At 37.6% G+C, this 13,246-nt stretch overlaps 1 protein-coding gene across 4 annotated transcripts in view; it reads right to left on the reverse strand.

The window, feature by feature from the left end:
- mtcl1.L (microtubule crosslinking factor 1 L homeolog) overlaps positions 1 to 13,246 on the reverse strand; it is a 103,118-nt gene that overhangs the window by 37,618 nt on the left and 52,254 nt on the right. The gene's annotated exons all lie outside the window — the stretch shown is intronic.

Below are 13,246 nucleotides of genomic sequence, written 5' to 3' on the forward strand. Positions count from 1 at the left end.
GTAGTGTTGCCCTGCACTGGTAAAAATGATGTGTTTGCTGCAGAAACTACTATAGTTCATATAAACAAGCTTCTGAGTAGCAATGGTGGAAATTGAAAAAAGGCTATATGACACAGGTTAAATAGTGGATAACGGATAACACCATTATGTTCTACAGAGCTTATCTGCTGTGTAACCTGTGCCTTTTCTCCTTTGAATGGCTGCCCCCATTGCTACACAGCAACTTATTTATATAAACAATAGTAGTGTTTCTGAAGCAAACATCAATTTAACCAGTGCAGGGCAGCACTTTTTATTACTTTAAAGCACTTTCATTTTTTGATGTTACTCTTCCTTTAAGTACAGGGCTCTTTTACACCTGTCAGCACTGTGCTGTTCAAATGACGCCTAATTTTTAATTTGGGGCAAGGTGCATGGCGCTGTCAGCATCCTACAACGGTAGAGGTGCAAGACCTACATGAATAGGCCCTATGCACAAAAGAGAAGCCTGTGTTTTACAGTTGTTGACAGATGTTGTAAAGTAGAAGGCTCCCTTGCACAGTGAACCTAGTGTTTTAGCTACAACGTGAAGTAATTTGGGATCTATTGCTATGCCCTCTAATAGCAAGTGAGCACTAAAATGTGAATCAGATAAACTGTTTTATCAATTTGCTGGCATTTTGTTATGCATGAGATAAAGCAATGTTTATCTGGTCCAGTACTTATGTGCCCCTGAGAGTACAAGTCTAAAGGAAGCAGAAAAGCACTGATCTGCACAGTGATAATTATTCCCCTAAGTTCATGATTAATTACCACCTTCATTTACACAAATATGCCTATTCCTTACAATATCTTCATATCCTACTCCCTAGGTGCAGTACATTTGAAGATAGTTCTAGGAAATAAAGTTGTCCACATGTGATAAAAGCTGCTGACTTGGCTCCGCTAGAGCAGGCTGGCAAATTCTCTGTGGTGCTTGGGACTCCCTGTCTAACTAATATCTGATGAAAATCGGTCAGAAATCTCTTTCTTTTCCAAAATTCTTCTTCTGTACTAATTCTGATAAGACATATCATTTACAGCACTCCAAGGACTAGACAGAATTTTTTCTTGGGCTATACATGGCCTTTGCTCTTTAGAACCCATAACATATGTATAGCACAACGACCACCCCTACAGAGGGCCAGAGAATAGAATCTATTATTTACCAGCCTATAAGTGTAAAGTGACCTGTATATGATACCAGTATATAATAGTGTATCAACATATAATGGTTCACATCCTCCAGCAAGAGTAGAGAGTCACTAGCATGATATTAAACTGAACTCTACAGAAATAATACAATTAACCCACAGAGTATAATGGAAAACAAATATAGCATGTTTTGGCTACAATGGCCACATCATATAAGGGTGACCCCCCTTCCCTAGTACATAATTGGCTAAAGTGGCAAACAACATAAATATATATGATATGATTGTGATATATACATAAGTATTACAATCATGGACTTCACCGCATTATGTAGTCCAGGAGTGTGTCCATGATTGTGATACTTCTCATATTCCAGTCTCTTATCCAAATGCATGGTTGTTAGGGTAAATTGTCTCTGAATATTACTCTCTGCATCATACTAAAAGTTAGTAAGTGTAATAAATAGTAGGAATAAATAGTAGGACTAGTAGGAATAACAATACATGTGTAGCTTTACTGAGGATTTGTTTTAGATGGAGTCAGTGACCCCTATTTGAAAGCTAAAAAGAATCAGAAGGCAAATAATTAATAAACTATAAAAAAAAATATTGAAAACCAATTGAAAAGTTACTTAGAATTGGCCATCCTTTAACATATTAAAGTTAACTTGAAGGTGAACCATCCCTTTAAGTTAAACAAGGCAAAGAGAAAATTGTAAACTTTTCAATGTTTTCAATGTTCTAACTTCATGTTTCTAACTTCATGGAGGTTAAAGCTAGTGCCACATGGGGGCTGAAATCACCCTGCTAAAAAACGCAGGCTGAAAATCAACCCCTACACAGGCATTAGCCTCTTCTCCTGCCTGCATCGGAAACCATTATGTTGACTCGGGTGAAGGCACACTCAGCTGATTCCAACATGAGAATGTTAACTCTTGCGTTTCTTTGCCAAAATCAGCTACGCACACCTAAGTTGAGACAATGGGGTATATTTATCAAAAAATGAAGTTAGAGATCACCACAGTACTCTCGAGAGAAATACCGCCTCTTCCCATTCATTTCTATGGGATTTTTAAAGGCGTATTTATCAAAGGGTGAACTTTCACCCTTTGATAAATATGTATTTAAAAATCCCATAGAAATGAATCGAGAGAGGCGGTATTTCACTCTGGCGGACTGTGGTGATCTCTAACTTCTCCACTCTTTGATAAATATACCCCAATGGCTCCTCGGGTGCAGGTGCGTGCCCATCTACTTGTTGGCAAACACTGGCCAAAAATGTCTAAGAATCTAGAACACATCATTTTCAAACTTAATGAGTCCAATCAACAAAATACTACTAACAAGGAACATACTATTTCTTGGTACGATAACCAGTCAATAAAAAATGATGAGCCACTTGCCATTCCGCGAGGTTGTAAATACTGGGCACTGTGGAGAAAGTCTCTGCCATTGTGCTATTGGGACTTGACATTGACACTGTGTATCTAATGATCACCTTTGATAATACACAACCCTTTCTAGTTCATGCTCACAGAGGGATAAATATGGTTTATCATCTGAACAGCTATGCTGCTCACTCATACTGGGATAAATACGGCCTAACATTCTCAATGGTTATGCTGCTCAGCAAAAGTAATGACACATATTTGAGTTGCAGAACATAGTCGCTTGAAATGTGAAACATGTCCTAGCTATTTCAGTACCTCTGCAGGTAAAACCAGTGGCTTCAGCTGACCTGATTACATCAACATATCATAAGGCAGAAAAATAAATAAATTAAATTAATAAGAAAAGTATTCGCTGGCACTGACTGACACTTATTAGACTTTTGTTACTCTTTCTGGTTGATCATTACTCATTCCAAGGATAGGCCCTTGTTTGTATATAACATTCTTATTTTTGCATCTAAAATTATATAACATAACTTTTATCTATACAGGTATGGGACCTTTTATCCAGAATGCTCAGGACCTGGGGTTTTTCGGATAAGGTAATTTGGACTGGCATAGTTTGTCTACGAATATATAATTTAAACATTAAGGGGCACATTTACTTAGGATCAAATATCGAGGGTTAATTAACCCTCGATAATCCACCGTCGAAGTAAAATCCTTCGACTTCGAATATCGTAGTCAAAGGATTTACTGCTATTCGTTCGTTCGAACGATCGTAGGATTCGAAGGATTTTAATCCATCGATCAAAGATTTTCCTTCGATCAAAAAAAGATAGGAAAGTCTATCGGGACCTTCCAAATAGGCTAACATTGATGCTCGGTAGGTTTTAGGTGGCAAAGTAGGTGGTCGAAGTTTTTTTAAAGAGACAGAACTTCGACAATCGAATGGTCGAATAGTCAAAGGATTTTTAGTTCGAATCGTTCGATACAAAGTCGTAGTTGAAGGTCGAAGAAGCCAATTCGATGGTCGAAGTAGCCAAAAAAAACATTCAAATTCAAAGTATTTTTTATTCTATTTCTTCATTCGAGCTAAGTAAATGTGCCCCTAATTACATCCAGCAGGAATGTTTTGCCTCCGGTAAGGATTAATTATATCTTAGTTGGGATCAAGTACAAGGTACAGTTTTATCATTACTGAGAAAATAGAAATCATTTTTTAAAATTAGAATTTTTTGCTTATAATGGAGTCTATGTGAAACAGCCTTTCCTTAATTCTGAGCATTCTGGATAACAGGTTTCTACATAATAGATCCCATTCCTGTAATGCTCAAATCTTTTGGCTCCACCATAACATTCATTACCTATATTATTGAAAATATACCATATTCATTATATACTTATATTATTATTTTAACACTTTGTTTTTAAAATATACTTCCGCATCATTTTGAAATAAGATTAAAAAACAGGACCCAGTACTGAACAATTTTGTGTAGCCCTAGCTACAACTGTACATAAACCCCCTATAAAATATTCCTTTTACGACAGCTCTTTGCACTTTGCCCTTTAAGTTATTTTTGATTACGATAAAATGTACTCACCCAACCCATTTTTATTAGGATTACGATCTCCCCTAGGAAACATCATTAAACACACTGGAATTGGGTAAGCATATTGCATTAATTTATTGCTCTATTATAAATTGCCAAATAGTTCCACTTTCTGCAGTCACTTAAATAAATTACATTATTCGGGTTTTAGCATTACTATACATTTTCCAGGCAAATACACCAATGTCTTGCAGTACATCAGCAATCTACTGTGATTCAACCTGTCCACTGATCCTCAAAGTCTCTGCTAACTCACCCAGTCCAGCAGCCTGAATACAGAAGGAAAGCAATTGTATACCTTTTTTTGCATCTGTATTGCAGTTGCTAGGAACACGTAAGGGATTCCCATGGGTAATTTAGCCACACTAAACCACCTTTAACCCTTAATACCTGCCTCATGTTAGAGGGCAGGTATTTAATCCCCTCCATCCCCAGTTTTGTGACATGGAACAGCACAAGTAAAAGTGTCTGAACAAAGCTTTTTAGCTTCCAAAAACCTGTGCTCAGCATCAGAGTATCCCAGTAAAACAGTTACTGCTTAGAAGCTTACAGATGCAGGAGAGTCATGTGAGGTCATCCAACATACGTAAACTAGAGCTTATAACATCAATCCTTCTGTGATTACTTTTCCATTAAACCTGCACAGCCTACTGTTCCGGTTAGTCAGTGCCATCTGCATGTATCTGCTACAATACAGAGAAAGCTAATTATTGCACAATACTATTTAGTGATGTTAAACTAAACATTCAATTAGGAAAACGCTGATAACATGATAGCAGGCAACATCTGCTTTGCTAAGAATCAAAAAATAAAACAATTAGGAAAACAATTACCATTTTTTTAGGAATTGCATAAATAATAAACTATGAAATAAGAGTACAAAAAGATAATTTTATCAACAGTTCCATATCTTTATCAAATGACTGAATACAAACTGTTGGGGAGGGTTTAGAATAAGATTGGTCACATTCGGCACCCTAAATCCAGAACCTTGCTTCTGCCTTTAACATCCACCTTTCACCTCGGGAGGAGCCCTCAGCTAATTTGATGCCGCCAGGTGTTATTTAGAGAGGAGCAAAGCCAAAGGTTCTAGATGAGCAAAGGGGCACGATCGTTTACCAAGGATGCTGGAATGGAAGACAACACAACTTGGAAGACAGGCCAGATAACGCAGCGGGGAACAGGAAGGCCGGGCCAGCACAAGCAGAGTTAAGAATAGTCAGACAGGCCGGGTCGGTGCAGGCAGAGTTCTAGGAATGGTCAGACAGGCTAGGATCAAGATTGGAGAGCGTAGAATAGTCAGGCAGGCAAGGGTCAGATCGGAGAGTTAAGAATACAGTCAAGCAAGGGTCAGGATACAGAGTTCAGAATAGTCAGGCAAGGCAAGCATCAAATAACCAGAGAATCAACAGGATTCGCGTAAAAATAGCACCCAGGAACTAACAAATAGGACCTAACAACAGGCAATGTGCTAAACACTGAAATCCCCTTAAATAGTTTGAATTTCACGCCATTGCGCTGTGACGTCATCTCGCCGGCGCATAAACCCGAAAGAGCGTGGGCGCCGGACAAAAAGTTAAAGTTCTACAATGCTGAAGCCTTAAACATCAATCTACCTCAACATGCAAAAAAAAACATTAGCGAGTAATTTCCCATTAAAATGGCAACCCAAAAATATAAGTATCCTTAAAGTTTTTTTTTTTAAATGAAATATGTTAAATTCTGGTAAAAGCCAAAATGATTATAGCTCAGCAAAATGAATTCCCAGAAAAAGGCAGATCTCACACATGTTTTATATTTTTGTTGGACTATGTTATGGTAGAGAATTTGCAGATGTTTTTTAAGATTTTATGGACTGGTAACTAGAGTGTCGACTGTCCTGCAGCCTCCTGACATGTTACAAAGGAGGACCAGGTATACCCAATTTAAAAAAACTTGGACAGATGTAGATTGACAGATGTTGATTGATAGAGGTGATAATTTCCCACACTCATTTAGAATCAACACTATATGCTAAAAAGCAGTTTTATTAAAAAAATTACTGTGGGTTAGCTATCCCAGGGCACATAACATAATTAAATCCATCACTTTGCACCTTAGAGATTGGAAAATGGAAAACAATAGATATAAACTGTCATTCCTCTATACAACAGTAGACAACCCTCTTTCCAACCTGTACTTTCCTACATGGATAGCCAGAGATTCCAGGAAGGAAGTGGGCGGTGGAAGCAGAAAAGTGTACTTACTCATTCTCTACTGGACATACAGATGGTGAAACTGAACTATCTTTTGATATATGGAGATATTTACAAACCATCTTTAAAACATAAGCTATACAATAAAATCTGAACTCCCTGATTGACTTACAAGAATATAACTCACTAAGGGTTTCTTTACGATGGGTAGTGCAATGTGCAATATCGGGAGCAATTGCCATGTTTTTGACGCACAATGTAGCATTTTTTAGAGTTGAATGATCGATATCGTCTGTGTCTTTCGCTAGTGAAGTTACGCCTGCACCTGCCTAAATGACGTCACGCTGACAAATTTTTGCTAGCGTTAGTCACTTCGCTCTTTAGGGAATCTGCCCCCAAGAATTTTTGTACTTTGCATACAATGTTCTGATGTTTAATTAACCCCTATAATCTTACAATTCTGCTACTGCCAAACTCTGGCAAACTCTTGGTTTTCCAGTTCCATCTGGCTGCCTTGCACATATCAAACACTTGTGCTGCAAATGCTTTAATCAATGGCATTGCTCAGGCTGCAACGAGAGATTACATGTGTGTTAAACTTTTATTCATTTTAGTTTAAGAAAAACATTGTTAAAAGAGGATTAAAGGAACAGTAACACCAAAAAAAGAAAGAGTTTTAAAGTGATGAAAATATAATTAACTGTTGTGCTGCCCTGGTAAAAATGGTGTGTTTGCTTCAGAAACTCTACAATATATTTAATAAACAAGCTGCTGTGTAGCCATCGGGACAGCTATTCGAAGCTGAAAAGGAAGAAAATGCATAGGATACACAGCAGATAACAGATAAGCTTTGTAGTATACAATGGGGCTTATCTGTTATACACTGTGCTTGAATTGCTGCCCCATGGCAACACCAGTACATTATACTGTTATCCCTTTAATACACTCTCATGTTTTGATGTTACCATTACTTTAATATATCCAAATACAGGGGTAGAACCAGTTCATGTGTTTGGCAAATCTGCAAAGTAGCAAAGGTGTATTTGTAAGTGGATAGGAAATTCTGATAGATACCTAGGGTTGCCACATTTTTTTGGTGAAAACAGGCAGGGGGCGGGCCGTTGATGTAGTGGGCGGGCCAGTGATATCAGGTTGATGTGGGAGGTGGGGCAGTTGACATGGACTTTTCACCCGGGCAGCCATTCCAAAAACCAAGCTGTGCGGGTGAAAACTGGACAGGTGGCAACCCTATAGATACGCTTTCTTATTTACTGAGATACCAGTGCTGCTGCTGTTGTTAGCTAGAGAAAATGTGTGTGTGTGTAGTTTGCTGTGAGCAACTCATTCATCAGAGAGGCCATTAGTTTATTGTGCAACACATCATTTATATTTGTTTTACCTTTTTTTTACCCCCGATAATGTCCAACATATACATAGCAATCCCCTTTAAATGTTAAGAAAGTTATTACTCTTACAAGATTGTATCAGGAATGGTTCCAAGAATATCTAGGGATGTAAGAGTTTTCACCCCCAAATCATGCTGTAGTATCTTCAAGCTGGCATTCCAGGAATACTCAGAAGTCCAAACAATCACTTCCCCCCACCATCCACTGTTTCAGGAATCTCTGTGGGAGGCCAGCCACGCAGTTTGAACATTAACTATCTTAGTAATACTATAGGAAGGAACCATTCTTACCTTATTGTACACACCATTCAGAATACAAAATTCCTCATGAACATATTTAGCATAACATTAAGGGGGTTATTTACTAAGATCTGAATTTATTTGTTCAGGCTTTTATTAAATGCTGCAAAAAGGCTGAATCTGGAAAACCACCACCCGGACCTGCCAAGGTTGTGTCAATGTCAGAGGTCCCCATAATATTTCTGTGGTCTTTGCTGGAATTACCCAAAAATCTGATCATTTCAGGCTTTTCATGCAAAAAGTAGAGCTTTTCATGGAAAATTTGCGTTTTTACCCAAACCGATTAAATTGAGCTTTTTAAATAATAAATAAGCTAAAATCGGGTATGAGAGTTTGGTCATGGTTTTTTTTATTGTAAAAATTTGATTAACTCAGATTTTAGTAAAAATAGAGACAGTGTATCCAGCCCTAACCCACAACCATTGCACAAGAATGTCAAAAATATTTACATGTTACAAATTAGTGTATAATCTTAAACTATTGGTTTTCAAACTGTGGGACTGGGCTGCAAAAAAAAAGTAAAAGATAGAAAACAAACTGAAGGCCAATAATCTGAACATGAATGCATATTAAAGGGGTAATGAACAAGTCTAATAATCCATAGCTAACAATTAGTAGGTACATTTTCTTGTCATCTGTTTGAAAGCGCTATGCACTATACTGGCTACTATGGGTTGCTACACCTGGTGGCAGTGTCGGACTGGGACACCAGGGGCCCACCAAAAAACTAGGGGTCCACTCTCAGTACTATTTCTTCCTCTCCTCACTCTATTCTCCTAGTCTCTTTTGTTTACATACTGTAATCTATTATTCCATCTATTAAGCGCTTTTCTCTCATAGAAATAAGGAATGACCATGAAATAGTCCAAATGTTTAGCAGCATGAGGGCCCACTGACACCTGGGCCCACCCGGAGTTTTCCTGGTATCCCTGTGGGCCAGTCTTACTGCCTGGTGAAAGTATTGCCAAATGTTTTATATATCTGTGACTTTTTGAGCTAAGGCTAATGTTCCAAATGTTGCACTGCAAAGGAGTGCCACAATCCAAAAAGTCTCTTCTTAAACCCTGTGTAAACCTGGTATCAGTCTGCTGATACTATGCACATGAAATATGGATGCAGGTGTCTCCTTCCTCTGATTTACCTACAAAAGTAGGGGGATTCATCCAGCACCCATCAGTACCCTCCTTGCAATCATAACTCGATGCTAATTTAAATCTATAGGTTGAAGATTCCAGACAGTGCATAGCATTTGTAGGTTGAGCAATTGTACTGGGACGCCATAAAATACATTCATAAATAAATTAAAGTAAAATGCATATTGTGTTCTTTTTTCAAATTAGCAACCCTACATACAGAGATTTTTTTTTTAAAAAGCATTCTACAAATGATACATTACTTGTAACAGCCCAAATGGATTAGATGGCTTGCTTGAACAGCCCTAGAGACATGTTAAATTACATGTAGTGATATCCTGCAATGTGATTCGATTAGAGAATGAAATTCCCAGAAATACTGACTAGAGGAAAGAAGAGAGGAAGACCAAGGGCAATGATGGTAATAAGGTTACTTACAGCAGAAGGGAAGAAGTAATTCTCAGTACGAACATGTAAAGATCAAAGTTAATCCTAAACAATAGCTAAAATAATTTACATTTAAAAAAAAAAAAAAAGAATGAATCAAACAGCATACTTGCTTAGGACAAAAAGGATTAGACTGGTTGGCACACCAGCCATGAATGTCTGGAACTGTCGAGAAATATTATCCTTTACAACTATACTATCACCATATTGACTATATACTAGCAACTTTTACTTTTTTAGCTAAACTGATTAAAAATGTTCCTTGGATACACACAGGTGCTAAATACCATTTCCAACCAACAATATGTGTATGGTCAGCTTAAGATCGGGTTGCATTATAATTTATATAATATTTAGCTAACATTTTTAATAAGTATTAGAACAGGTATAGGAACCCTGTTTACTGGGAAGGTCATCTCCCACAGACTGTATTTTAATCAAATAATTCAAACTGTAAAAATAGAATTTGCTTTTTCTCTGTAATAATAAACCAGTACCTTGTACTTGATCCCAACTAAGGAATAATTTTCTGGAACCAAAACAATCCTGTTGGGTTTAAACATTGTATACATTATTTTTTTAGTAGACTTAAGGTATGGAGATCCAAATTATGGAAAGACCCCTTATCAGGAAAACCCCTTGTCCCAAGTTTCTGGATAACAGGTTCCAAAACTCTACAAATAATGGATTAGTAGAAAACAAAGGGCAATACGTTGCACTCTAGCTAGCATTGCTGCCTAGTGGTACTGGATTTGATTCTACCCAGGATATTATTTGCATGGAAAGAAAGTAAGACATTCAGGTCTCAGTATTGGCAGTAGCAATGTACCACCAACTTACTAATAAGTTTGACTGTTGGGGGAGATTTCTCTGTCACCTCATCCTGTGAGACATGGTTCCATTTAATGCTGAAGGTCACAGTGACATTTAGTTCTGGGGTACTGATATGCCTTTAAATAGTGGTAGTCACAGTCCCATGATGTGAGAATAGTGTTTTAAAAAGTGTGTACAAAAGTGGGTACACAACTCAAAAAAATGTGGAAGAAACGTTGCCTGGAGTCACTGTGCCATTTGGTGCGTAAATTTAATGATGAGAGTCACTGTGCCAATTTATACTTGGGGTCAATGTATTATCATTTGTGCAGACAAAACAGAGCATGCATAAAATAATATATAGCAAGCTAGGTTTAAGCTGCAAAAGTCAGTAGACATTTGTAAATGGATGTGGTATTCTGTAAATTGTCAACTGTGCAAAATAAACGTAGAAAAATGTGGGTCCATGTACCAGTTCTTTTAGAACCCAGCAATTACCCCATTTAAGATTTGCTTCTCTTATGAGCTGTGGACCACTGGCAGCAGAGCCACTTCTACAATGTTTGGCAGTTCAAAGATTTGTGCCATGCCAACGAGTTTATAGATACTCCTCCAGCTGTTACAGATATACTCTCTAGCTAGAGATAATGACAACGCTACTGTATTTCAACAGTTCGAGGACAAGGGGTGGAGTATTATGCTACAGAAAATTTATTTTAGAGGTTGTTATGAATAAAGGGATTACAAATCAATAAATCAATCAGCTGATTCTGTAGGGCTGAATTACACTAGTAACATGGACTTCAACAGCAGCCATATTTTATTGCATACCATCATGAATATAGACTCATTTTCCTTTTCTTCAAGGACTTAAATCAGACATACTAAGCATGCGGTCTGTAAATGAATACAGTTTTCCCTTGGTGACTGAGATAGTACTGCCTTCGCAGGCCACTTCAGCAGCTGATAGCTATGCAGTACTATTAATGGAAGAGATGTGTAATAGCTTGAGGTATCATGTGCTAAAAGCATTTGCAGGCATCTCAAATTCAACTAGCCTGGATGCTAAACATCTCATAAAAATACCTTCAGACAAAATCAATAAATGTGGAATAAGAATAGGGTCACGGTTGGTTCTACACTGATCTTACACAACCCACCAAAGATTAAATATGGTTCACTGAAAGGAGAAAACCTGAAACTTGAAGGACATGCATTGAAAAATTACCTCTAACATTACTATGCAACCCCCTACATGAGAATGCAACATCAGAAACATCTACATCTTCTATGAAAAATGAACACTTCCAACCATCTTCTTTCCCCAGGCATTAGATTTTAATGCAAGGAGAAGCTGCTCTTTCAGTAACTTCCCAGAAACACCAGCTGGATTGTAGTCACTTCCAGTGACCCAGGCCGGCATAGAAAACTACAGTCTAGTTCTTATACTAGCTTGATGTGACCTTATCTTCCTCTTCTTCATCTTTCAAAATTAGTCTGCACATTTTTGCAAAGCACTGCACAAAATATATAACCCTATATAAAAGTAAAAATAAATACAAAATACAGCTAAAAATACAGCTGCCTGCGTTTTGAGTCAAATTGCAGGCCCCATGCTGCTAGTGGTGAAACCTGTTCAACAGGCCTTGATCTCTAATAGTTTGGGTGTTTTGTTGTGCAAATGTTTCATGGAGAAATTACATTAATCAAGATTAATCAAATGCTATCAGCCTGATTGTCTAAACATAGTGGGCAGGGGATCCAGAGGAAGAACTAATGACTTGGAGATAATGCGCATATTATTGTCGTACTTGGAAAATAAACAGAAAATCTATTGTTATATATATATTTTCTCACTGAAAAAAATATAGCCAGAGCATTGACAGCATTTGCCATGCAATGTTTGTCAAGATTTGACTCTAGGCAGTATCTTTATGTGCTACCTATTATAGTGAAATATATATTTTGTTCTCATGGTACAAACCTTTGTGTCGTGCACACTGGTGCTGAATAGCCATTAACATGAATGTTTAATAGCTAGTGCATTTAACCTATAAAACGCATCTCTGGCATTGTGCTGAGCAGACAATGAGAAATAAATTGTCTGTTCTAAACATAAGACATTAATATTTAAAAAAAATAGCTAATATGCTTGTGGCCTACATATTATGGGTGCACAGCAGGGCACTCAGTCCTATTACTGAATTCAATTTATAATGAACCGTATTTGGCAGCTTTATACAAATGACGCAGCAAGCAGAGCCAACGTTAAAATTATTCTAATTGTAAGACTCTATGGGGAAAATTCCCTAAGCGGCTAAAATTCAACACAGGATTAGACAGGACACCGCTAATTCCGCTAATTCCCTAAAATGCGAAGTTGTGTCCAGGGCGCCCAACACTGGCGAAGATGCGCTAGCGTTACTTTGGCATTCAAAGCAAAGTTGCGTTAGCATATGGGGGAAGTGAAAGTTTAATGGACGTATATGTTGCAGCAAATACATTACATTACACAAGCCCGGGAACCTTAATAAAATAAAATAGAGTTGTTATAATACCCTACACATGATCCCAGTGTTTATGTGCCATATGTTAGGAAAGTTAGGGGGGAACCCGGTTACCCAAAAAGAATTTTACAGTCTTTTGCAGGCTATTTTTTTCAACAAAAAATTGAGGAAGTCCTATACACTCCATTGCACTTTGCCTGGTCTGAGGTGGAGAAGGCAAGTCTGGCGCAAAAGGTAACATTCAGTAAAATCTGCATCTTATTGAAT

This window comes from Xenopus laevis, chromosome 6L, assembly GCF_017654675.1.
Source record: "Xenopus laevis strain J_2021 chromosome 6L, Xenopus_laevis_v10.1, whole genome shotgun sequence".
Lineage (NCBI taxonomy): Eukaryota > Metazoa > Chordata > Amphibia > Anura > Pipidae > Xenopus > Xenopus laevis.